Raw genomic sequence first — 26,047 nt, 5'->3', positions numbered from 1 at the left:
GGTTTGTAGGTAAGCAAACCGGTGGGCGGCTATATAGTAGATTCTTGAAGCACCCGTCCATCTTCGTTCCATGTACGAGGGTGATGGATTATAGATTTGCTTTAGGATGTTCATCATCTCAACCCTTTGTCGGTAATGCGGAGAATGCATTGCGGTCATGAACATGACTTGAAATACCAAGAACTTGTTCCATGCTTCGTAATTCTGCAAGACAACATTGAAGGTAAGGAAATGTTTGGAACAACAACATTTGCTTTACCTCAACTTATTAAGATTTCATAGAAGCAATTCCGTTGTTGGTCAGCTCTGATACCAATTGTAACGTGTCCACTAGTATCATCCAGGACACGTCTTAGCAGTCCATCCGAAAGGATATCTAGAAAGCTCCGCGTGGCACTCCCATGGAATGTTACGAGGTTTGCGATCTAGGGATTTCCGCATCTGCCACGTAGCGGAAGTATTCCGGCTGTTCCCACTTAGGATCGACCTGAATTAGGGTTTTCCTGATTGGTCATTTTCTAACAGCAACGAGCATCAGACCGAAGCGAACTACTTGGTTCAAGGAGAATGGAAAATAAGAGGGATATAAAGCTCAACCTCTCTGCCATAAGGCATAGTCCCATTCCGTTCCCCTAAAACAACGTAAATTGGGTTCAAATATAACTCTAGGTCAACGCTTTTGTTGCTCGTCTTCTTTGACGATTTTCCTGCTGTCCATTTTGATTTGAGAAAAGTTCCCGGCCAACCGGGACCACCCATCCGTAGGACGGACCTATGGCCCATCCTCCGCACTTTCCTCGGGTTGTTTTAGTTATTTAATTACCTAACACATTAGTTCGATATGTAACAACTAGCTTCTTTAATTAACCCGTTAGCCACTGGTTCTTTCACGTAATCTTATCACTTGACATAGAAAAAAAATATCCGAAAAGCTCCTTATTAACACATTATCATATTTATCTTTGAAATACAAAGAGTGGAGCCCATAGGCTTATCCACAATCCACCCGAAGGCTATCCAGGGATCCACAAGGATCACTAATCCAAGTTTCCGCCCGTAGACTAGTATACGGGCCTCGAGATCCAATCCCGACTCACGTTAGCCTCTTGTGCAGGGCCCGGAAGGTGAGGGATTTACGGCCAGAGCCCGCCTGGCACCCAAGCATCCTCCTACTCCAAGTAGCGCTCAACGGAGAGACCTCTCGCGGCGGGTTCGATCCACTTGCCCGGCGCGGGTAATTGAAGCTGCCTCTCTCTTCAAGCCTTCAACCTGAAGTATAGATATTCATTTATCTTTTAGTTCATTGATCAAACAAAGCCAAATAGTGCTCTAAAATCTATAGCAAGCACAAATATTTCCATTAATCCTTTTTGTTGGCAAACTGCTAAGGAATGAATCCTTCCGTTCGAACGCATCTAGCACTCGATCCGGGATGACTTGCAACTTGGCAAGATTCCCTATATCCTGGGTTAGGGCATACCCTATTAACCCGACTTGGTCAAACCTTAAGTTCATCATTTATTTCAGTTTATCGGCTGGTCTTTAGGTCTTTAGTCCAATTAATCTTCCTTACTCAAGAAGGATACTAAAGTATTCATCCTCTTGCAAGATAACTTGCGTAAGGATTTGTCAGCCTCATTGCGAGAATTTGGCCATTCTCTTGTGATCCAATCACAAGATTATATGACTCCGCACTTGCTACGCAAGAGTCGCATCGAACTATGAGACAACGGAGTCACGAAACAATCTCTTTCAGGTTACTAGGCTGACGTCGTTAGACCTAGGGTTTCCAAGTTTCATCGTGTAAGATTCTAGCTTACTTTCCAATTATATTTTCACTGTCCCTACATTCAGTGAATGTGGGCAAGTATTTAAGGTATAGGCATTTCTTGGAACTTAACTTATTCTGAACGAGTACTCCATGGCTTAGGTGTTTTAGGTTTATGCCAATTTGGTTAACTCTTAGAAGATAATTTCGAGATTACTTCCACATGATTCGTTGACTATGCGTAAATTGATTTTTTTAACCCTAACTTATCGGTTTGAGGTCAGGCATAGGTTAGGTTAATTTTAACTAATCTTCCCTTTTCTTCACGAACAAAATTTATGCTAAATAAGCAACCTTTTTCTTGCTAATTTTTGCAATTGACAACGATAATTTCATAGAGTTTATGCATCGTAAGAATCGTTTCATGCTTTGCACTTTCCATGATGATTCATTGCGATATGGGTTAATAGTGCGAGATGCAATTTATACTTCTAAGCTTAACCGAAGTATACTATTTTAATGGATAATAATCTAGTCTTATAATTCATTTCAATGCATAAGCTATTTGCTAGAAATGCATTTATACCTTCTTAATTTACATGTTTCATTTAAAAGTATTGATGACTAAGTTCCTTCATCATGAACAACTAGGACGAAAATATATCCTATTTCTAATAATTAATCTTGCATGTTTGAATTACAACAATATCAAATAAAAATTAAGAATGAAAACCTGGGCTTGGGGTGAGACATCCACGTGGATGCTAGGAGCTGACCCTCCCACGGCTGCGCCTTGGATGTTTTTAAGAGGCATTGCAATTATAGTCTTTCGAACGTGGAAGTAGCTTTACAACTCCTCTTCGGAATTCCACCGTCGCTCCCTTGCACTGTCCGTTGAAAGTAGTTTTAGAAGGCTCCCTCCTTGAAGTAGGGATTTCGGAAGGGGGTGCTTCAAAATTTCTTACGACTAAGACCCATTGAAGCCATGGGGAAGGCTTAATGGCCTTTGTAAACTCGTATGAACGGGAATAGAAAGGTGTGGAAAAGACACAGGGTGCGGGAGAGCTCCAAGGGAAAGTAATAACTGTAATGGTTATAAGTAAGGGTCTAAGGACCCTTAGGCAAATTAGGAGAAAAGGGGCTTATGAGGGTTTACACACGGAGGAAGAAAATGATTCCGAGGCCAATGAGGAAGGGCTAAAGGAAAATTAAAAACATGGGGGCTGGGTTCCAACTATGGGAAGGGGAATATAATGCTTTAAACACAGGGGGGTGAGTAGTTTTGAAGCCCAAGGAAAAGGGGCTTATAGGGGGTTACACCTGGGGAGAAAAAGGGTTTTTAAAGTCTGAGGGAAAGGCTTAATGGATAAAACATGGGGGTTCTAACACCCATGGAAAAGGGGGGTTTAGACACGGGGGGTGAAAAGGTTTTGGAAGTCCGTAAGAAAGGGGCTTAAAGGTTAAATCATGAGGGGGGGTGTGAAAGGGTTTTGGAAGGGCACAAGAAGGGGCTGAAAGGGGCTTAAGATTTATAAAACACGGAGGGGGTGGGTTCCAAGGCCCAAGAGAAAGGGGGACTTATGGGGGGGGGGGGGGGGGTGTGGTTCCAAGGGAAAGGGGCTTAGGGCCACTTAGAAGCTTTAGAGCTTCTGCATACACGTGGGCAAGGGGGGGTAACTAGCCATCCGACGGTGATTAAAGGCGGCAGCGAGCGGCTCCACAGCCTCGTCTGGGCAAAGTGGTGAGAAGGCGGCCCTCCCTCCTTCAATATTGCAGGGCGGCAGCGGCGTTGGCTTTATCCTTCTCTCTCTCCCTTAGCGTTCAGCAAGGCATTGTGGCGGCACTCCCTCCCTCTTTTTTCCGTCCTCATGGTAGCAGCCCCCCCTTGGTTTAAATAGAGGAGGGGAGGGGGATCCTCCCTCTCCTAATGTGTCAATGCGCCATGGCAGCTAGAAGCATCGAGCTCCACCAAGGAGCTTTATCATGCATTCTATTCCCCTCCTCTACCAACACGATAGTCGGCTGGGGAGGGGAATTAATTTTTTTTTTCCATTTTTTCTTTAAAAGGAATTATCACCATAATTATCTTACCCTTAAGAGGGTTTCCTATGCGAATGCGTATTTCTACTATGGAGCTGTTACATTTCTATGAGGTGCTATATTGGACCCACTTACAGATTAATCATTTGCTGGATCCCATGTATATTTTCAAGAATGTGGGCAGCTTATTGTGGGACCATATCACAAGAAAGAGAGACAGTGTAGGGGCACGAATGGATTTGAATGAGGTAGGAAGATGGAGGTACTTTGGCCATAGTCGAGCTCTGACAGTCACTTGCAACTAGCTCTTGTTCTCATTAGGTCTTGTCCACTAAAGAAGAGTGCATGACGAAGAAAATTATCAGGTCTATCCATACCCCAACAGGTATGATGTGTTCCCTCAAGTTTTCTTTTTCTATAAAGATGACCAACTATTAGCATTGAAGATCCATGATTAGCACAAGATATGCCATGTTTGTCCCGGCCTTAATAGAAAGTTGTAACCTTATTATTTCGCTATTTTGTGTCAATTCGATATTCATAATGCTTTAAAATTTTGGCAATTTGTACGTGTCTCACTCCAAAAATACTTTTTGTGATTCATAAGTTATTGAATTTATTACAATGGATCTCAGAGAAGGAGATCAAGATATCCTCTATTGAATTTGCAAGGCATGGGGAGTAGTGGAGGTGGTCTTTTTTACAAGAGATAATATCTAGAATATCAAAAATTGGCTAAAACTTGTCCAAAAATCTAATATTTTTGAACCATGGACACTATCACTAATGTCTAAAATCGCATTGGCTCTTTAAATCAATAAGACAGCCACACTCTAGATTTTTTTACACGGTGTGTGCGTAGCGACATAACATCCATCACCTCCTAGCCCGCACATCCTCTGGCATGTGCCAAAGTCGTACGGATCTGCAGTGTTAGAAGAAGTATCTTCTGCCATGTCAATGTCTTCATCTTCTGCCTCTTCTTCTTCCTCTATGTCTTCATGCTCTTGAATTATATCAAAGTCTTCTAACTCATATATTGAACTTTCTGTTCATTTGAAGAGCTTGATTCTTTTTCCAGTTATGAGTATCTTCATGCTTGTCCCATCCAATTCAACCAATGAATATGTGGCATTGTCATGAACGACCTTTACTACATACGGACCAAACCAACGCTTTACTATCTTCCTAGAAGCACTGTATTGATTATTTAGGTTGCTGTTATAGACAAGCATCTAGTCATTTTCTTGGATAGCTCTTGGCCGAAGTCGATGTTGCCTATCAAATCCTCTTTTGTTTTTTAGTCTTTCTGTTTTTAACTTCTTAATAGCTGCTTGAACATCTTCAGGCCTTCTTTCTAGCTACCATATGCGCAAAGTCAACAACTATTCTCTACTAATGCCTTCCTCCCAAGGTAGAAAACTCCATGTGAGAATAGATCCTTCAATTGGCATAATTAGTTTTTGTCCATGTATGAGTTCAGCTGGCATATAGCCAGTCACTATACTGTGAGTAGTCTGGTCAACCCATAATGCAAAAGGTAGCATTTTAGGCCATTCTTTGATCTTTCCTCTACAAGACTTTGCTAGAGCTTTGACAATAGGTTGGTGCCCTCTCTCACTTTTTCCATTGCCTTCAGGGTTGTAGGCCGATGTTAAAGCCAACTTACTACCCAATTGAGCAAAGAAGTTGCGTGCTTCATCAACATCCAACTCTCCTCTATTTGGAGTTACCTTGCCAACACAACCATATCTGCAGAATACTTCTTCAAGAAAAAAATGACAAATAGCTTGAGTGGTCTTGGTTTTTAAAGCTTTACCTTTAACTTGATTAGTTAGATCTTCTCTTGCAAGCACTAAATACCGCATATTCCATATCCCTGTAGGCATGGTTACCATCTATAATGTATAGACAAGGGATAAGTCGATTGTAACCCATCTCGATGCTTGACCATAGAAAACATCTGACACACATAATAGGTTTCAACAAAGTGCTCTATATCTCGATACATGTTTTGCCACCAGTATTTCTCTTTGACTTTAATAAAGATTCGCCATATACCTCTATGACCAGCCCACAAGCTTTCATGAAATTCCTTCATTACCTATAGTTGCAACCTTTTATTACCTAAAACTCGAACAACGCTCCTTTCTTCTTCTTTGCATGCTTCCATAGATGCATGCCCATTTTTAATAAAGAAGCCATAAGCTTTCCTCTTAATATGCTTGAACTCTTCATTAGTCCAAGTCCATTTCTTCTTCATTGTGCTCAAATATTGGCTAGATCTTCAACCATTCTTCTTCATAATCTTCTTCAAGGAAATGAACTAGAACTTGAGCAATGCAATGAGCATGCGGGTTTCTAGTTGACCACCCTTCTTCCATAGATAAATATTTAATCTTTGTTGATGTATGCTGATTTATAATAGTACCTTTTCATGTTCTTACTGTACTTAATGCTATACCATTAAAAAGACCACCTTCACCTGCAAGATTCGGCTTTGGGTTTGTATATGCAGCAAGTGAAAGGGTACTTTCAACAACCACGGAATGAAATTCAGCAAGTATAGATTCTTCAGCTTCATCTTCTTCCATAAGCTCTTCTTCATTGTCATATCTGGTATGTGAAAACATGTTAGCAACTGGATTCGCCTTTAGTACAACAACTTTAATTCGAGGTTCAGAGATTTAATATATACAATCCATCTTAGCATAGCAATGTCGAGTGTAGAGCAGTTGGCAATCATGCCCAAGAGTGGAAGACTATCAGTTTCTACCACTACGGAAGCACCTATAAAGTATTCACGATCACACTTTAATAGTGTTATAACTCCCCACAATTTCCTTTTTACTTGTGCATCCCTTCTTTGATGTTCATTGAGAACCTTTGCTCCAAAACTAATTGCATACCTATTACCTTCAAGGTCTTCTTGGCCAATTTCACAGTAAGGATAATGGGTTGACCATTTGAATAATAAGCCATTTTGAGAGTGGGGGCTGAAATTAACAACTTCTTTAGTTTGCATATAGTGAGAGTATGCTCTTCCACCCAAGAGAATCTTTGGCATTTTCTTAATAATTGATAAAGATTTACAATGACATGAGCAAAATGTGGTATCCATATGAGATAGAATACACATGCGCCAAGAAATCTTCCCACCTCTGAGATATTTGAGCATTTTTCTTACATTCTACTGATGGCATTTATCTTGATTGGTGAAGGTTTACGTCTGTAGGGGCCACATAGATGTCTGACCACTAGGACTTCTTCTACTTCAAAAATCAACTTAGCTCTAGAAAGGGTAAGATGTACCTCTTCTAGCCTTGTCAAAATCCTATCACAATCATGAATATGGTTAACTACAAATGTTCTGCAGCCATCTTCTCAAGCTCCTCATTCTTTTCATTGACTTCACATCCATTGATAGGTACAACATCAAGAAATGGAAGAGTAAGTTGTGGAATAAAGTCCCTTAAGACTTTGTGCATGGCATTCATCATATGGGCTACATAGTTTGTTGCACCTTGTGGTAGAGTGCACATGCAGACCAATCCAAGAGGTGTCTTCATTGTGGTAATGTCTCCGCTTTCTAATGAAAGTTGAAATTGGTCATATCTTGAATATAGTTCACCCATAGAATAAATTGCCCTACTTGCAAAAGCTTCAGCGAACTCGTCAACAATTGGACTCGAACCAACATTTCAGATTGTGACACGGTTAACAGGCTGTAGATCTTGAATGAATTGTAAAGATCCATTTTTCTTGGGCACGGTAAACCGTTGATTTGAGTAAGGTGCTGAAGAAGGTTTTAAAATCTTCATTCTGATCTTTTCATTTAGAAGTTCCAGTAATTTGGGCAAATTCTCCCTTGGAAGAGGAATAGGCTTGAGGTTCCAAAGAACATGTGGGATCATAAAATGACCATAGGAGCCACAATATTTGGATCCACATAGCCTATTTCACTTGGCTAAAATGCAAAAGCTTTTCCATGTTTCATTAGCAATTGCATAAAAAAGTGTTTTTCAGTTTGCGAAAGGAAAGAAATTTCACCTATTTTGAGCTCTTTTATACTTTCAGATGTAAACTTGTGACCAATGTTAGAAGGATCACAAAGACTTGGCTGATTTGTTTCCCTATCAGTGAGCCCTTCACTTTCAGGAGGTAGTGGGATTGCCACAGGCTTGACTTTCTTATCCACCGTCTTGTATTTTGACTCCACTTGTGCTTCAGCCTTGTTGAGTGAACCAATGTCTTCCCGCTCAACAAATTCTTGAATTGTTTGATAAAAATCCAATGTACATACTTCTATGGACTGATTTTCAGTCTGATTCTCTATATAATTAGCTGCATATATTTCAGTCAATGTGTTAGTAGCAATCAATCCAAAAAAAAACCTAAAATATCTTCTTTTTCAGCCATCATGTCATAAGTTTTCGGCACCCTTTTTACATGACATAAATATTTTCTTTCAGCTTTAGTCATGGCTAGAAGAGACTTATAACAGCCCATACTATTGGTTGTATATACATACAGATTTACTAGAGACAGTTTTTGTAGCACAAGGAGGTTCAATCTTTTTACATGACGCATTGCCGTGGTCTCCTTTTACTGCAATGGATCTCAAAAACCCTTGAATTCTTAGGGATTAAGAGGCACAGGATAATCACACAGTCGATCTCTATTTTGATGATGGTTAACACACATAGTAAGAAATTGGACAGCTCGTTCATTATCCTTGCTTCAGATTCGAGCATAGGAAGAATCATCATCAAGAGCATTTGTTTCCAAACATGCTTCAGAAATGTAAGGTTGCCCAAGAATGATAGAGTAACTACAAGAGTCTTAAACAAAAAAGTGAAAATTGTCTTTTATGTCTTCAATAGTTACCTGCACATTAGGACACGCAGCATATAACTATCCAAAAGAGTTGTTTGTAGCTCTCATTTGCCAACCTGGCTCAACATCTATGGGCCATTTGCCACTTTCATAGAGATTCCTTGTCATGACGTTTATCTCCGAGCCATGGTCTAAGAGTGCAATACATGGTATTTCTTTTTCTCTAATTTTGACGATTGTCTCCGTTGTTGCTCTTGCCCAATGCGTACATGAGTAGGACTACTTGGAATGAACCGAGTCTCTTCCTCCTCATGCATATGTTGTACAGGACCTTCTTTGCCCAACTAGTTTGGACCAGTCGACCCTTACATTTTCAGCCTTCACTTCATTAATTTTTGCATCCATACTTTCTTTATCTTCAACTTCAATTACCGCAATTAACTCTTTAGCTGCTTCAAGTTGAATTCCTTGTACAATCAGCTTCTCTTCATCCTACATAAAGACTTGAAGAGCTTGCAAAAAAGCATGCACTATTTCTTCATCATTGTCACCAACATTTTGTCTTTTTCTTTTTATTACATTAATAATTACATCATGGGATTTACATTTGGCAATTCCAAGAATTTCACCTAAGGTGAACTCAATTTTACTTCCTAGAATTTGTTCTTCTAGAACTTGTTTGAAATTGGTTGCAGTTTCTATGTCAGACTGCAATTTGTAGCTTGGCTGCTTGCCTTTCTTCTTTCCTTTGGCCTTCTTTATTTGTGGTGCATCTTCCAACTCTTGATCTGGGGTTATATTTTTAGCAAGCTTTGGTTGTTCAAGCGTTCTTCTAGTTACCTATTTCAGAGGGCCCAGAAGAGGAAGGCCCTGATTCATCTTCTCTTTTTCTCTTTTCTTTCAATCATGACTTTTTTATGATTGATGTCAGTCAAATGTGCAAATGTGGAAAAAGAATCTACAAGTTCTTTCCAACCAATTATTCCTCAAATGCACTGACTGGCGTTAGCGAAATCTTCTTTAGTTGCTTTACCACGTTCCATTTGATCTAGTGTATGTGTCCATACTTTAGATTGCACATTAGCTTTACATGCTTTCAAACTTGATTTAGTTAGCTCAATTTGGAGCCCATAGGTAGCTGCATCAACTATTGCTGCATAGGCATTCTTTACAACTAAATATTCTAATCTTTTCTTCATTCCACCATTGCCAAAATTTGACTCTAGTGGAAGACTAGTTTCAGATGCATGGAATTTTCCGTCTTTCCAAAAGATGAGGTTTTGTGCTTCAGTCTCACGGAAGGCAAAACACTCCCTCTTGTCATGTTGGCTGTCACACCAAATACAACGCCTCTTAAAGCCTTCTCTCATGGGTCTTTGAGTTGATGACCACCCTCGTTCTTCAACTTTGACATCTAGCTTCTCCACCTTGGAACTAATTTCTATAAGATTCAGATAAAGGTCACGCATGCTTTTAATGATTTCATCCATTACATCATTTTTAGAAGGAAGAGAAGAAGAAAGAGTTGGTTGATTAGTCAAAGGAATAGGGGATTTTGAAGGTGGAACAAGCTCCATCAATGGAGCTATTGAAGTTGAAGTAGAGCCCAATCTTAGTCACATCCGTTCTCTTCGAGCAATCATGTTAACTGCATTAGTAACATCTGTCCATGCAGTTTTGACTCCTGATTCGGAGATAGCATCTTCTAGGCGATCATCAAGCTTCTCTTGCAAAATGGGATCTGCAGCCTTAAGGAATAATTCAATCTTCTGACCTTCCATACTTTGTTGGTCTTCAGCATCAAGTTGCCCAAATTTACTTTCAAAATCATGGTATAAAGCTATTGCAGCTGAATCTTTGTTGGGTTTCTCAACCCAATCAGTCAAACTTTTATTCGTCATTAGACTAAAGTCTTCTAAGAAGAATTCTTTGCGTAGGGGTTTTTGAATGTAGCCCAATCCGCATCTTACTGAAAAAGACCATGGATTCTTTCTTGAAGACCATGCTTGGCTAGTCTCGCAAAGTATAGATTCCATGCATGTTGTGGTACACCAAAGAAGAGCATTTTCTCAACATACAAGTGAATGAAAATAGAGACATTTTGACCATTACATTGTTTTAATTCCCGCCAAACTTCCTCTAGGGCCGTGATAGCTATGGAATCAATCTGCTCTTTGTCTTGTCTTTGTTGTTGTTGTTGTTGTAACATTTGAATTTGTTGTTGTTGAGTCTACTACAGTATGCGCACCAATTTTTGTAGAGTATCTCCTGAAGAATCCCCCATCTTGGAGTTCTCTTACACCGACCTTCACGTTGGGTTTACCAATGTCACAGCGCGTAGGGTTGAAGGTCACTACAAGGGTTTGGCAAGAAAATTGGACAAGATAGATAGAGATGTGTCTTCAAGAGATAAGTAGATTACAGTGAATGTTTAAGGGTTTAAGAGGTACTTCACGGTCAATCGCAGGGGTTTGAGAGAGAAGAATGTATGGGGTTTCAAGAGCTTAGACTCCGGAGATGGTAGAGATAAGAGAATGATTGAAGGTTTCAAGACAAGTTCTTGAAGATGTTGATAGAGCTTCCAACTTTCTCTATGCTACTCAGATCGCCAATCAGATTCTTCCATTGGCTCGAAAAGGGAGGGAGGTAAATACTAGGATGTCTGGACAGAATTCTGCCACATCACTTCTTATTCATCTCCCACTTTGGAGTGTTATTCACTGCCTAAGAACAACAATCGCACATTGCACAATTTTGTCAATCTCTCTTTTTACATAAAATCCTCTCAAATTGGCTGAAAGCTACATGCTCTTTTTTACATGTCATCCTAATCTAGAAGTTGTCTATAGTTTTATGGATTTTTAATAGAGATAATATCTAGAATATCAAAAATTGGCTAAAACTTGTCGAAAAATCTAATATTTTTGAACCATGGACACTAACACTAATGTCTAAAATCTCATTAGCTCTCTAAATCAATAAGAAAGACACACTCTAGATTTTTTTACATGGTATGTGTGTAGCAGCACGACAACGAGCATGCTTATGATACAAACTCACGTCTCGGTAGATCTCAGGGATGAAGTGGATATTGTGAGACCTGTCCATATGTGATGGATATTCTTCTTAGAGCACTTCATGAAAACCCTGAAGGGATTTGTGTGATAATGAGTTTGGCTAGAAAGGGTAACATGGATGAAGATTGGCTAGTCTCAAAAGCATTAGTGCATATTTTAGAGTGGCTATCAACGGTGGTTTCAAAGAAAGTATGCTATAGATGCTAAAGGACGATGATAGACTGATCAGAGATGTCATGGTAGAAAATGGAATAGAAAAAAAGATGGATAGTGCCATGGAGGAGAAAGTGAATGGTTTTTTTATGTTGCATCATGAATCTATGGAGAAGTGGCTCAATAGGTACAAGTAGGCCAAAAGAGAGCGGGAGGAGAGCGTGATCAAAATTTTGATGCAGTATACACCACCGACTAGTTCAATATCTTGAGGGCATGGAGGAGATGATGCGGTTTATGTCTATGGGGTGGTTGCATGAAACTTTAATCGCAGCTTTGCATGAAGGGATAGAGGTCTCTACGGATGAGTGGGCATTCTCGAGGGGATGTAGTCCGAAGGTAACTATATGCTTTCTTTGGTTTCATATTTAGATTTTATGTGCAACAACTAACCTAATTGTTTCGGTGTACAATATAAAATCTACAATGCGGCCTGGTCATGCAGGTGACATTTTTTAGTTGAGCTCATTGAAAAAATGCACTTCAAAACACAATGTAGTGTCATAACAAAGTTGGAGCAAGAGAGCCGAAAGTGGGCAACGGATTCAAATATTATAGTAGATGAGACGGAGTATATTGGCAGCTTTCAAAGTGTTATCTCAATGGATTAATGTAGCTTCTCCATGATCATATAATATGTATACTGGTTTAAAGTGGCATTGGAAGGAGCTGAGGCAACCGTTCAACAAGGTCCATCTGGATTTCGAGAGGTTAATTTTGAAAAAAGTAGTCCGAATTGTTTTTGCATAACACTGCGATCACATCACATTGATGACTGTAAATAACCACTATGAGGCTAAATTCTCTTAATGAAAGTATGAAACAATCTTTGCAACACGTTTGTCTTGTTGGGTCACTGTGAACAAGTGCATGATCTTTCTTGCTAAATTTTCCACGATATGAAATAGTCACAAATATTGATTCACTCTTTGGGACACACTTATATGTGATATTAAACATGTAATCTTCTATATAAATCCCTAACAATCTTGATGGTGATATGTTGTGCTGTGACAACACCTTGGATTGTGTGAGTGTATGATTAAAGCAATGTTCCCCTAGCATGAACGAGGAGAGTATGCAGGTAGAGGGGTTGATGTTGTGGGAAGTGGTGGAGGGTAAAAAGGGCTTGGGGTGTATAGAGGAGATATGCACAGGTAATGTGGACTAGGAGACAGGAGGCCATGAAGTTTTCAAGAATGAAGTGGACTTCTCATTCTGTGGAGACCTATGTATAGACCTTCCAGTGTACACGATGTCGAAGGGTTTTCGAAAGCAAAGTCGCGACCACAGAGGACCTTGACTAATTTCAGGATAGAAGATCAATCATCCAAATAAACAAAATGAGTGGATTTGTGAACAAAAATAGATCTGCCAAGCTTCTTCTGCAAAGAATGTGAAATAAGACTTCTTTTTACGAATGCTCTTCCTTTTTCAGCAGTAAAAGTTCATCAAGTATTGTATTGTAGACAACTCCCATAGTTGATATTTTCTGAATGATTAAGCTGATTGATATGATTTTTGTCTCATATGAAGTTAAAGCATGATATTAACAACATCTTTCAACTTCCATAGCTTCATGACAGAGTACATTAAGTCCAAGGCAGCGTAATATGACACCGACAGCGACTATGCAGGCTAACCTTACAATCACGTGGAGTTTCGGTATGAGCACCAGATCTTTCGGGAATCCTCAATCTTTCAGAATTTATTTCATAGCTTCTCTATAGTGGGAAGCAAGTAAAAGGCAGCTCCTTCCTTTTATCGAGTGCAAGTCGAGACACATCAGAGGAAAACATGCTGGAGGTGCTATCGGAAAAGGTGATACGTCAATCACCGGGATGTCCTCCAATATGAAGAGGCAATGGAAAATAAGTCATATGTAGAGCTCATTGGTTGTCTTCTCGTCGTCTGAGCATATCTGTAACGCCGTCGTCATCGTTGCAGTTCTTAGGTCTTCCTTCTTGATCAGCAGATCTTTGTCTTCATCCGAACTCCGTATCATACTCCATTCCGCTACACACCACTGATGAGAGTTATCTGCAGTATAGTCGTCACCTTCACCTTCTTCTGATTTTGTCGGTCCTTTGCACCACAACAATCGTTGAATTTTTGTAGCTTATTAAGGATCATCTTCAAGGCTTGTCCCGCACTCGTCGAAGTCCCTTTTCAGCTCCGTCCACTGTTTTCACAACACTCCTCCTTCTTCATCTTCTGAAGAGCTCGTTGATCGTCTCTTCGTCAATTTCGTCTCCTTCAGCAGCTCCAGATGTCCTTCACCTTTGTCCTGCGTTCAGCAGTAGCTTCTTTCTCCAATTCTTGACTTTACAGTAGCTTTAATGCGGTCTTCATCACTTTCTTCTTCGGCCTTCAGTCGCAGGAGCATCTGCGTTGCTTTCTTCCGCTTTGTCTTTTGAACTTTCTCCCTCTCGTCATTGTCGCTTCCTCGTGACTAATGCTTCATCTTCCAATGATAGTTAGAAGGTTAAAATCATCAACACCCATTTTATGCCTTTGCAAACGGATGTACTCAGACTCTTTCTGCTCCAAATCCTTTAAGAGATTGTTTTGCTCCTCCACAGGCACATCAACATCTGTTAGTTTCTGCTCTAGCAAATTCCGCCTTTCTCGTCGTTCCTATAAGCTGCTTTTCATCTGCGATTTATAATGGTTTTCGACGTACTGCTTGGCTGCCGCAACTTTCTGCAATGTGATATTGGACGGCACCTCCTGGACAGAAGCTCCTCTTCCTCCTTTTTTACCAGAAAAGCGGCTTTCTTTCTATTTTACCCATTCCCCTGCTTTTTCTTCACGCAGCCTATAATAACCTCCTCCTAAAAGTATTGTAAAATCTTCACTACCGACAAACATGCTGTCAAAGGAATTCTCCACATGCTTTTCTAGTTGAACTCCAGGCAAAACATTTTCTGTGATATCTTCATCCTCCAAGTTCCCCCCATTTGAACTTTGGAATATCTATGAAATTAGCACCAAGATGATATTATGCTACCTCTTTCACACCCTCCCAAGCAATGGTATGAGGTCTTCTATGCTCAACCTTCCCTTTGTACATCCGAATGCAATGCTTGCCCTATGTTCAATGCTATCACTTTGTTCAATAGTCTTGTCTCAGCCATGGCTTAATCCTTTTGTGTTAGAATGTCACATGCTTGAAGCCCGACCACATATGTCTATTGATCTGGGATGACACCTTCCTCTTGCATCTGTCTGTAAAACTTAAGAGTCTTCTTCCCCTGGTTTAGCTCTACATAAGTGATGAGCATTGTAGTCCATGAGACAACATCCGGTCTTGATAAGCCATCAAACACAATCTCTGCTTTCACAATGCTTCCAAACTTCTCTCCTCTATACTCGCACGCAGAGAAAACAAAATGTAAACACAACGACTAAGTATGTACAAAGTAACAAATGTCACACACACAACATTTTGGTGGATTCCACACCTCGGATGCGCAACAGTACGACATCCACCCCCTCTAATCCTGCGCATCCTCCGGATGGGCCAACTACCCATGATCATTATCATCAAGATCCACAAACAGATCAATCTCTTCATTGTACATTTCCGGTATATCAACAAGATTATTTGTCATATCATCTGTCTTTTCCATTAGAGTTTCTTCTCGTTGCTCTTCTCTTGCAAATTATTCCAATGCATAATCTTCATCATCTCTTTTCTTGAAAATCTTGATTCTTTTCCTAGCAATAGGCACTCTAAGCACTGTCCCATCCAATTCTGTCAGCTCATATATTGCATTATCAAAGACATGTCTGACTATATACAGCCCAAACTATCTTTTCACCATCTTCCAAAAAATCTGCAATAACTTCCTCATTTTCCGCATGGCTCTAGTGTGGCTCTCATCCCAAAATAATTTCTGCCCCTTTTGAAACAGCTCATATAAACAATCTGCTATGTGTGCAAAATGGGGTATCCAAATCATGTAAAACACACAAGCTCCAATGAATCTCTGTATCTCTGAAGTGGTAGAACAATACTCTATAATCTTGCCTTTAGCATCCACCTTCTTATCAACAGTCTTGTATTTCGTGTCAACCCTGGCTTCATTATGATCCTCTGCATTACTCAAATCTTGCTGTAAATCAGCAATTCTGTACTCCAATGACTAAATATCCTCAGCCCTCTGCTCTATGGACTGCATAAGAACAACCCTAAACTCTGGATGCTGAAATATTTCAGCAGTAAACTCTGTTGGCTGAAAGTTTTCAGCCCTCTGTGTCTCTGTAAGCTGATCATAATCAGCCGGAAACTCTGTTTGCTGAATTTCTTCAGCACTCAACACTTTTTGCTGAGTCACCTCAGCCTCTGACTCTATCTGTGACACAAAATCTGCAATTTCATGAAACATGTCTAGGGATTGCACTAATACATTACTGTGATAACTCTGCATATCAGTTTTCAGCATATTCTCCATCTCTATCATCGTATATGCACAAATCATACTGTCATACATCCCATCTATATGCTCATCATCCTCTAAAATTCCTGCATTTTTCAAAATTTTCTCCTTCCTGCATATGTACTGCCTGGCAGCTCTAGGCAACTTAGAAGTCTTCTGATAACTCATTGAACTGTTTGCTGAAATCCCAACAAAACTGGAGGAGAAAACACTGCTGCTAGGAGGCGAGAACTCCAATCTCCTTTTTTCTCTACCACCGTCGTCTCGTGAAACGGCGGTACCTAATGAAAACCCGAATCCGTCACAGTGGGCAAAGGTGCATCTCTGAGAGTATCCCTGTTTCTAACATGATTCACACACACAGTCATAAACTGAACTGCTCTCATGCAATCTTTACTGCGAATCCGTGCATAAGCAGATCCATCATCCATTACCTTTGTTTCCATATGCATCTCTGTGATGAATGGCTGTCCAAGAATTATGGGATAAGAGCATGAATCCTGCACAAAGAAATGGAAATCCTCCTCTACATCTCCAATAGAAACCTTGACACTGGGACAGGCAGCATACAAATCACCTGTAGTGTTGTTGGCGGCTCTCATACGCCACCCATGCTCTACATCCATAGGCCATCTGTTACTTTCATAAACTCCACGGACTATGAGATTAATCTCTGAACCATGATCCACCAAAGCAACATAAGGCACCTGTTTCTCTCCAATTTTTACCATCGTCTCTGTAGTTGCCCTAGCACAATGACTCCGTGAAAAGTGACTACGCAGTATCAAGACAGGCTCATCAGTTTCAGCATAATGCATAGGCTGAACCCTCTTCTCTATCTGTGGAAAAACAGAAGCATTCTCAACCAAAACCTCATTCTCATCCTCATCCAACTCCCCAATCAAAACTCCCTGTGTATCAGTAGTAGGCAATGCATGTCTTTTCCTCTTCAGGACCTCTTGAAACTGATCTTGAAACTCTCTTTTCGAGATGCCCAAAACCTCAGAAATAGTAAAAGTCACCTCACTGCAAAGTATCTTATCATTAAAGATATTCTTCATGTCTGTAGATGTCTCAATATCGGACATCAATCTAAACCTTGGCTGCTTTCTCTCTCTAAGCTCTTGTCTCTTTTCTCTCTTTTGAGCATCTTCCATCTATCGTTCTGACCCTGGTCTCAAAGACGGTCCTGCAGTAGGTGGAGTAACAAACTCACTCCCTCTAGTCTTTTTAGCTGCACTTGGATTTTCTTCATCCCTCTTACGCTTCTCCTCAACAAGTACATCTGCTCCCTGAGACTTAGCCAAGTAGGCATAAATAGAGTACCTGTCAACAGGCGAATCCCAACCTGTCTCAGATCTGATGCTAGAGCCTGCACTAGTCAAAACAGTTTGCTGAATTTTTCCCTTGTTTGCCGTCTCCATAGCATAAGTCCATAATGCTGACTGATTCTTTGATCCTTTCTCAATCTGGACTCCATATGCAGAAGCATCTCCTCTAGCTGTCACATAAGAAGTACGCGCAGCCATGTCATCCACTAACTTCTTCATTCCGCCTTTCCCAAAGTTGGTAGCAAGCGGAGCTCCTGTTTCTGTCAACCAAATCTTACCATCTTGTCCCCAAAATACCAAATTCTTCCTCCTTGCATCCTGAAAAGATTCACAATCCCTGCAATGCTGATGGTCTGTACTATCACACCAAATACATCTCTGATCTCTCCTAGGTGCACTAGGAGCACTCCTAGGTGTAGTAGGAGCACTAGAAGAAATAGTAGGCGCAGTCGAAGCAAACTACTCTTTCAATTTTCCCACCAACTCCGCTTTAACTGACTCCAGTGTCAAATCCGTTATGCCTTTGATTATGTCATCAAGAGAGGTAGGCACCGACGGATTGGATGGTTTTGGAGCAGAAGGTGCAAGCATCGGTCGTGGAACAGGAGGAATAGGAGGAGTGGAAACATTAGGCACTGGCATAGGCCAAGAAACTGGCTGAGGAGGAGAAGAAATAATAGGGATAGAAGCAGGCATAGGAGCAGAAGATGGTGTCGGTGTCATAGAGCCATTCTGTAGGCGGGTCTTCCATATCCTCCTCTTGGTCAAAGTCGAGACTGCATCCTAGGCATCTTGCCAATCCGTTTTAAGTCCCATAGGCTTCGTGCGATCCTCAAGAAGCTCTCCCAATTCTTCCTGAAGAGCAGGATCTGCATCTTGCAAGAAAAGCTCAACTTTCTCAACATGCAATGCTCTTTGTTCAATGGCATCAAGCTGACTATACCTTTCTTCAAATTCTCGAATCAACTCTGAAGCAGCTAAACCTTTGTTTGGCATGTAGACCCACTCCCGGAATGACGGCCATGTAGCCATCCCAAAGTCCTCAAGGAAATACTCTTCTTTCAGGGCTTTCTTAAAATCTTGCCAATGCGAATTTTGAATAAAAAAATCAGTCACTTTTGCCCTCAAGGCGGGTGTGACAAGACGAAGGAAATACTTACTCATAAGTCCAGCTGGAACTCCAAAAAACCCCATCTTGCTCTCATATGTCTTCAAATATGCGGAAACATTACGGCCATCAAATAGCTTCTTCTCATTCTCAACTGCTTCAATCGCCTTAGTCGCACTGATTGCATTCTCCTGCTCTGAATATAGTTGCCTTTGCTGAGACAACTGTTGTTGATGCAATTGATGCTGCTGCTGCATATACAATTGTGTCTGCTGATTTTGAAGCTGCATATACATGGACATATTCTGTAAAATCTGCTTTAGATCATCTGTTGAAGTACTTGATGCAGCAGTTATTGATGGAGCTGAAGTAGAGGACGCAGCTGGAATTGTAAAAGAGGCTGAAATGGATGTTGAAGTATCTCCCATCCTGAAATTTCTGCGACGCTTTCACGTTGGGTTCACCAAAGATGTCGAAGGGTTTTCGAAAGCAAAGTCGCGACCACAGAGGACCTTGACTAATTTCAGGATAGAAGATCAATCATCCAAATAAACAAAATGAGTGGATTTGTGAACAAAAATAGATCTGCCAAGCTTCTTCTGCAAAGAATGTGAAATAAGACTTCTTTTTACGAATGCTCTTCCTTTTTCAGCAGTAAAAGTTCATCAAGTATTGTATTGTAGACAACTCCCATAGTTGATATTTTCTGAATGATTAAGCTGATTGATATGATTTTTGTCTCATATGAAGTTAAAGCATGATATTAACAACATCTTTCAACTTCCATAGCTTCATGACAGAGTACATTAAGTCCAAGGCAGCGTAATATGACACCGACAGCGACTATGCAGGCTAACCTTACAATCACGTGGAGTTTCGGTATGAGCACCAAATCTTTCGGGAATCCTCAATCTTTCAGAATTTATTTCATAGCTTCTCTATAGTGGGAAGCAGGTAAAAGGCAGCTCCTCCCTTTTATCGAGTGCAAGTCGAGACACATAAGAGGCAAACATGCTGGAGGTGCTATCGGAAAAGGTGATATGTCAATCACCGGGATGTCCTCCAATATGAAGAGGCAATGGAAAATAAGTCATATGTAGAGCTCATTGGTTGTCTTCTCGTCGTCTGAGCATATCTGTAACGTCGTTGTCATCGTTACAGTTCTTAGGTCTTCCTTCTTGATCAGCAGATCTTTGTCTTCATCCGAACTCCGTATCATACTCCACTCCGCTACACGCCACTGATGAGAGTTATTTGTAGTATAGTCGTCACCTTCACCTTCTTCTGATTTTGTCGGTCCTTTGCACCACAACAATCGTTGAATTTTTGTAGCTTATTAAGGATCGTCTTCAAGGCTTGTCCCGCACTCGTCGAAGTCCCTTTTCAGCTCCGTCCACTGTTTTCGCAACACTCCTCCTTCTTCATCTTCTGAAGAGCTCATTGATCGTCTCTTCGTCAATTTCGTCTCCTTCAGCAGCTCCAGACGTCCTTCACCTTTGTCCTGCGTTCAGCAACAGCTTCTTCCTCCAATTCTTGACTTTACAGTAGCTTTAATGCGGTCTTCATCACTTTCTTCTTCGGCCTTCAGTCGCAGGAGCATCTGCGTTGCTTTCTTCCGCTTTGTCTTTTGACCTTTCTCCCTCTCGTCATTGTTGCTTCCTCGTGACTAATGCTTCATCTTCCAATGATAGTTAGAAGGTCAAAATCATCAACACCCATTTTATGCCTTTGCAAACGGATGTACTCAGACTCTTTCTGCTCCAAATCCTTTAAGAGATTGTTTTGCTCCTCCACAGGCACATCAACATCTGTTAGTTTCTGCTCTAGCAAATTCCTCCTTTCTCGTCGTTCCTATAAGCTTTTCATCTGCGATTTATAATGGTTTTCGACGTACTGCTTGGCTGCCGCAACTTTCTGCAATGTGATATTGGACGGCACCTCCTGGACAGAAGCTCCTCTTCCTCCTTTTTTACCAGAAAAGCGGCTTTCTTTCTATTTTACCCATTCCCCTGCTTTTTCTTCACGCAGCCTATAATAACCTCCTCCTAAAAGTATTGTAAAATCTTCACTACCGACAAACATGCTGTCAAAGGAATTCTCCACATGCTTTTCTAGTTGAACTCCAGGCAAAACATTTTCTGTGATATCTTCATCCTCCAAGTTCCCCCCATTTGAACTTTGGAATATCTATGAAATTAGCACCAAGATGATATTATGCTACCTCTTTCACACCCTCCCAAGCAATGGTATGAGGTCTTCTATGCTCAACCTTCCCTTTGTACATCCGAATGCAATGCTTGCCCTATGTTCAATTGTCTTGTCTCAGCCAGCAGTACGACAGCGAGCTATGCCAATAGGGTATTCATTTTAAATAGCATTATTTTTTGCAAAGTTATGTTGTCATGCTTTACCCAAATCCTTATATTAATTATGCTAACATCATTTTTCCTTGCTGCATGTTACCTTTGACAATACCCAAAGAGTACGATGAGTCGAGGGATGAGAAATGAGGAGCTGCAGGAGATCTTCACACATATGTCTTCGAATCAGATGGCTTGCTTTTTAGAGATATGGAAAAGGAGGAGATGTCAGATCTGGTCATTTTGCGAGGTCTACTTTAGTAGGCTCTGATGCTTCAATCTCCAATAGGTGGAGTTGAGATTCTAGACTGGCCTTGGATAGAGGGAGTGGTTCTAGGGGGTGTTTTGGAGATGTAGATGCTATGAGTCCATTGCTCATCACTAGTCCTCGTCTCGTACATGCATCATCTAGGGAGTGGTAGCCATAGGACTTATTTGGAGAAATTTGTAATTTTTCTTTTGTTTCTTGTCACTTTTTTATTTGGAATATCACTTATATTAACAACCTTATTTCTAACAATGCTACTCTTAGTCCATTACAAACAATGATTCTACGGATTTGGAGACTTAATAGGTAGAGAGACATGGTCTCATTGCACTTATCGATATATTGTATGTGCATGACAGTTGAGTAAGTCAATCATCTTTTTTTTTCAGTCATTAGTTTTTTTGTGATACATTATGTATTGTGGAGTAATGTCAAGTTGTTTATTTTGTAGAGTCCATTCAATGATCCATTGCATCAAGATGAGCTTTTTTATGGTGAGGTGTTGTAATATGTGCTTGGATTGGAGCACACATCATTTCCTTTTTTGGTCTTGTGATCCATACAAGCTTCTTCCATGTAGCATTCCTTAGATTTATTTCTCATCCTTTGTATAAAATTGCATTTTGCGATATTTATAGATACATTTTCATATTTGTTTTGGACTCTCCTCTCCATGGTTCCATATAGTTTTATGAGTTTTCATCACCATCAGTCTTGTACTTATTTTATGAGTTATCAGTCTTATAGTTTTGGTAGTTTTTCACTTGTCTTGGTGATGATTTTGTATTCAATATATAAGTGCTTTATAGAATATTATTCAACACATAGTACTAGCTTTTTTTTTCTTTGTAATCGTCACTATTTGCGTCACTAATTTATTGCAAGCGTTGCTATCTCAATTAGTATATGCATTGAAAAGCATCACTATATGCATCACTATTTGTGTCGCTAAGATTGGTATGTGGCGTCTATCTTGTAGTGTAGCCTATATTTACAACAACCTTTAACCTCTATATGTTTAAAGGATAAAATGAAAATACTTGTTGTTCTAAGTAAAAACTAGTTTATCAAACTTCTTGGATTTGTAATGTCGTAAACATCTGTAAAATCCAAATCCTGATTGCAAAGGTAATGACACTAATTAATCTACAACTAGTAGACTATTCTGTTGCTCAAGGCTCAATTCCAATCTTAGAATCCTATTTTTTATTTTTAGCACATCAAAATCTAGAATTTTGACCCATTAAACAAAGCATACAAGACCAAGAAAGCACAAAGTTTTTATTATTACCTCTATGATGCAAGGATTATAGGATTTAAAACATGTTTTCTCAAATTGCAATATGTGTATATCAACCTCTCTCAACTCTACTTTGGTTGGTCCATTTATGTCACATATCTTGATTGTTATGGCTCTAAAAAGTTGATCTAGAGCCCTTATATCATTTGTTGATAGTAATATGAAGAAATATTAAAAAAAATTACAGAAAAATGATGAATTGGGAATTTTATAGTCTCTAAAAAATAAACATATCAAATTTAATTTTATATTTATGTGCATTGAAAAATACTCAAGCATGACATCTATGAAATTGCGCTCTCTTTCACCATTTTATTGATCTTAGGATTAAGATTTTCTATATATTTTAAAGCTAATCACAATCTCATAGAGGATATCACTGAGTTTGTCCCCACAAGGCCATGGTGAACTTGAAGAGAGTCATGTATTTTCTACTATATTAGTGTTAACAACCCATCATTTTAATCCATGTATGGAGGCTTAGATCATGGATTTGCATAAATTCTATAATCTTTATAAGTCTTTAGTATTGAATCAAAGGCTCAAGGCCAAAAACGACGAAATTTAGGTCAATATTACATAAATATAGTTCAGTTTTTAGGCATCCATACACACATGAGCATAGAGCTCAACCGAAAACATACATGATGGATACATACATGGGTCAACTATTTAACGTATTTTAGAGAGAGCTTGATCTTGTGCTCAAGCTTATAGCAACCTTCTCGATTTAGTATGATTATGAGGTGTTTTTGGGAGGGATCTTAAGCACCTTCTCAAGTGTGTATCAACCCTCTCCTTATGGAAAAGGAGCTTGTAAAGACACTTTCCCCATGTCTCTAGTTTGAGAGCATGGCAATATAGTTTCTCCTCTTTCATTGAGAGAACTATGAGACAACATGCTCAAGCATGAACTTAAGCTAGCATTCAAACCTTGTCTATTTGATTTGTCTTTGGGAGATAGCTTGTGCATGCTCTCAAGCTTGTAAAAGCCCTTTCCTTATGGGAAAGGAGCTTGTGAAGAGGTTCCCCTCACCCTTTGAGGGCATGGAAGAAAGTTTCTCCCCTCTCATTGAGACTACTATTGGATAGCACGCTTCAAGCATGCTATCTATTTGATATGTCTTTGGAAAAGAGCTTGAGCATGTGCTGAAGCCTCTATCAACTCTATCTTTAGGATATCTGTCTCTAAGAGTAGCATGGTAGTTTTCCGTCTCTCATTGAGACGGAAAACTACACCATGAAGGAAGAAATTCATGTCAATACTACATTAATATAGTATCTATCTCTGAGAGTAGCATGGTAGTTTTCCGTCTCTCATTGAGATGGAAAACTACACCATGAAGGAAGAAATTCATGTCATTGAGACTCATGGCCACACCATGAAGGAAGAAATTCATGTCAATACTACATTAATATAGTTTAGTCTCCAAGAACTTGTACACATTATCAATGTATATATGAGCTTAGAGATCAATCAAAAAGATACATGATGGATACATATATGAGTCAATTATTTCAACTAAAATTTCTAATTATTGCTTACATGGATAATATAGAAAATTGTACAATCACTTATTGTGCAAAAATAATCTAACCCACCAATGATTGATGAAAGCCATAAATAAAATAGAAAAAAAACCAATACAATGAGAATTTATGTCATCATCAATAACAATATGGCACAAAGCCCATTATTCATAATGTACTATCCAATTATAACATATGAGTTATGAAAGCGTATCATTATTGAATTGTATAATGAATTATAGCAAGCAATTGCATGTTGCTTGATTCCATTAGAGGTTTGATTATGCCTTTGTAACATGAGCATTCTTCTCATTATTTTTGGGATGTGTTAGTAGTATTAGTTGAGAATAAAACATGAAAATGATATAGTTAATACTAGTTTGCAAAAGTATAGAGATTTTCTAAGATTTTTAACTTGTTATACACACATAAACTCACACTATTGCTTTGCAAATCTATATTGATGTAGAAACTTTTTCAAAAAGTTCTTCGCAACCCTTGCATTTGTCCCACCTCTCTTTTTGCAACCCAACCTTTTTGCTAGCCCAATCAAGTTAGCTAGTCTCATTCTAGGAATTCTATGTACTTTTTTTTGAAGAACTTGTAAAACATGTTGATTGACTACCTTTAGACTTATACTTCTACTTTGTAGATTTTTTTATAAGAGACAGCCTCTTTGTGTGAAAATTTTGATTGTACCATCTATTATTCATATCATCCCACTCACTAATGACTCTATGATGGTTATACCAATTGTTTCCTTCAAATACAGGTGTTTGCCCATATCAAGCACTTGTAATTCCACATTGCGCATCAGACATATCATTCAACATAAGAAGATAGGGAAGTAAATGTCCCATAATCATGTATCCTTTTCCTTGATATTAAAAGTACATAGAAAAATGTAGTTGCCACTTGGTGTAATATAACCCTTATAAGGATCATCATCACAATAAGGATAGTTTGTGCAACATCACACCCAAATTGCATAGCCATTTATTGCCAAGGCTTGAACCATGCTTGACCACCTAGCTTCCCTAGTCTATACATTTTCATTTTGTCATATCTATAGTAGTGATCCTCACACCATATGGTGAAAAATCCTAAATTATATCCTATTTTCTGCTCTGAACTTCTAACCATTGACACAACATTATGTTCTTGTGGAGTTGATCAAATCCTAGCATTACATCTTTCTAGCAAAATATTCAAAAAATCTATACAACTAGGCCAGAGCACTAGATACTTGTTATGGCCATATAGTATAGATTTATGAGGTGATCAGGGTTGGATACAATGCTAGAATAGTAAGCCATTCAAATCCAATACCACTTTTAGAATTGATTTCTCCATCATGATCAATACTATAGAAACGTCAAGGTTGCTACCAAATCATTCCCTCGTCACACTTGCCTCTCAATATTGAAAACATTTGAACTGCCCCATCACTTATAGTATGTACAACACAAGACTTCAATATTCCAAAACTAACTTAATAATTCTGTCAAGTTTTATAGGTAAGCAAAATTATATACAATATGGTACATCATGACAAGATAATCTATAATTTAATCAAATAGGCTCTGATTTAACTTTTTTCATGTTGCTAATCTCAATCAAACTCTCTTTTGAGGCTGACTCCCCATCCTTTTTGTGGGATTAGGCTTTGGCGATATCCATGAGATCAATGAAGCTCTATTTGAGATGAAATTGGCCTACTCTTTCTTCAAGATCATTTTTTGAGTTCTTTGCTTAGCCATATACTAACACTTAT

The sequence above is a fragment of the Lygodium microphyllum genome, chromosome 1, assembly GCF_053477565.2.
Source record: "Lygodium microphyllum isolate KBCC chromosome 1, Lygodium_microphyllum_v1.1.10, whole genome shotgun sequence".
Taxonomy (NCBI): Eukaryota; Viridiplantae; Streptophyta; class Polypodiopsida; order Schizaeales; family Lygodiaceae; genus Lygodium; species Lygodium microphyllum.
Note: the sequence above shows the minus strand (reverse complement) of the source record.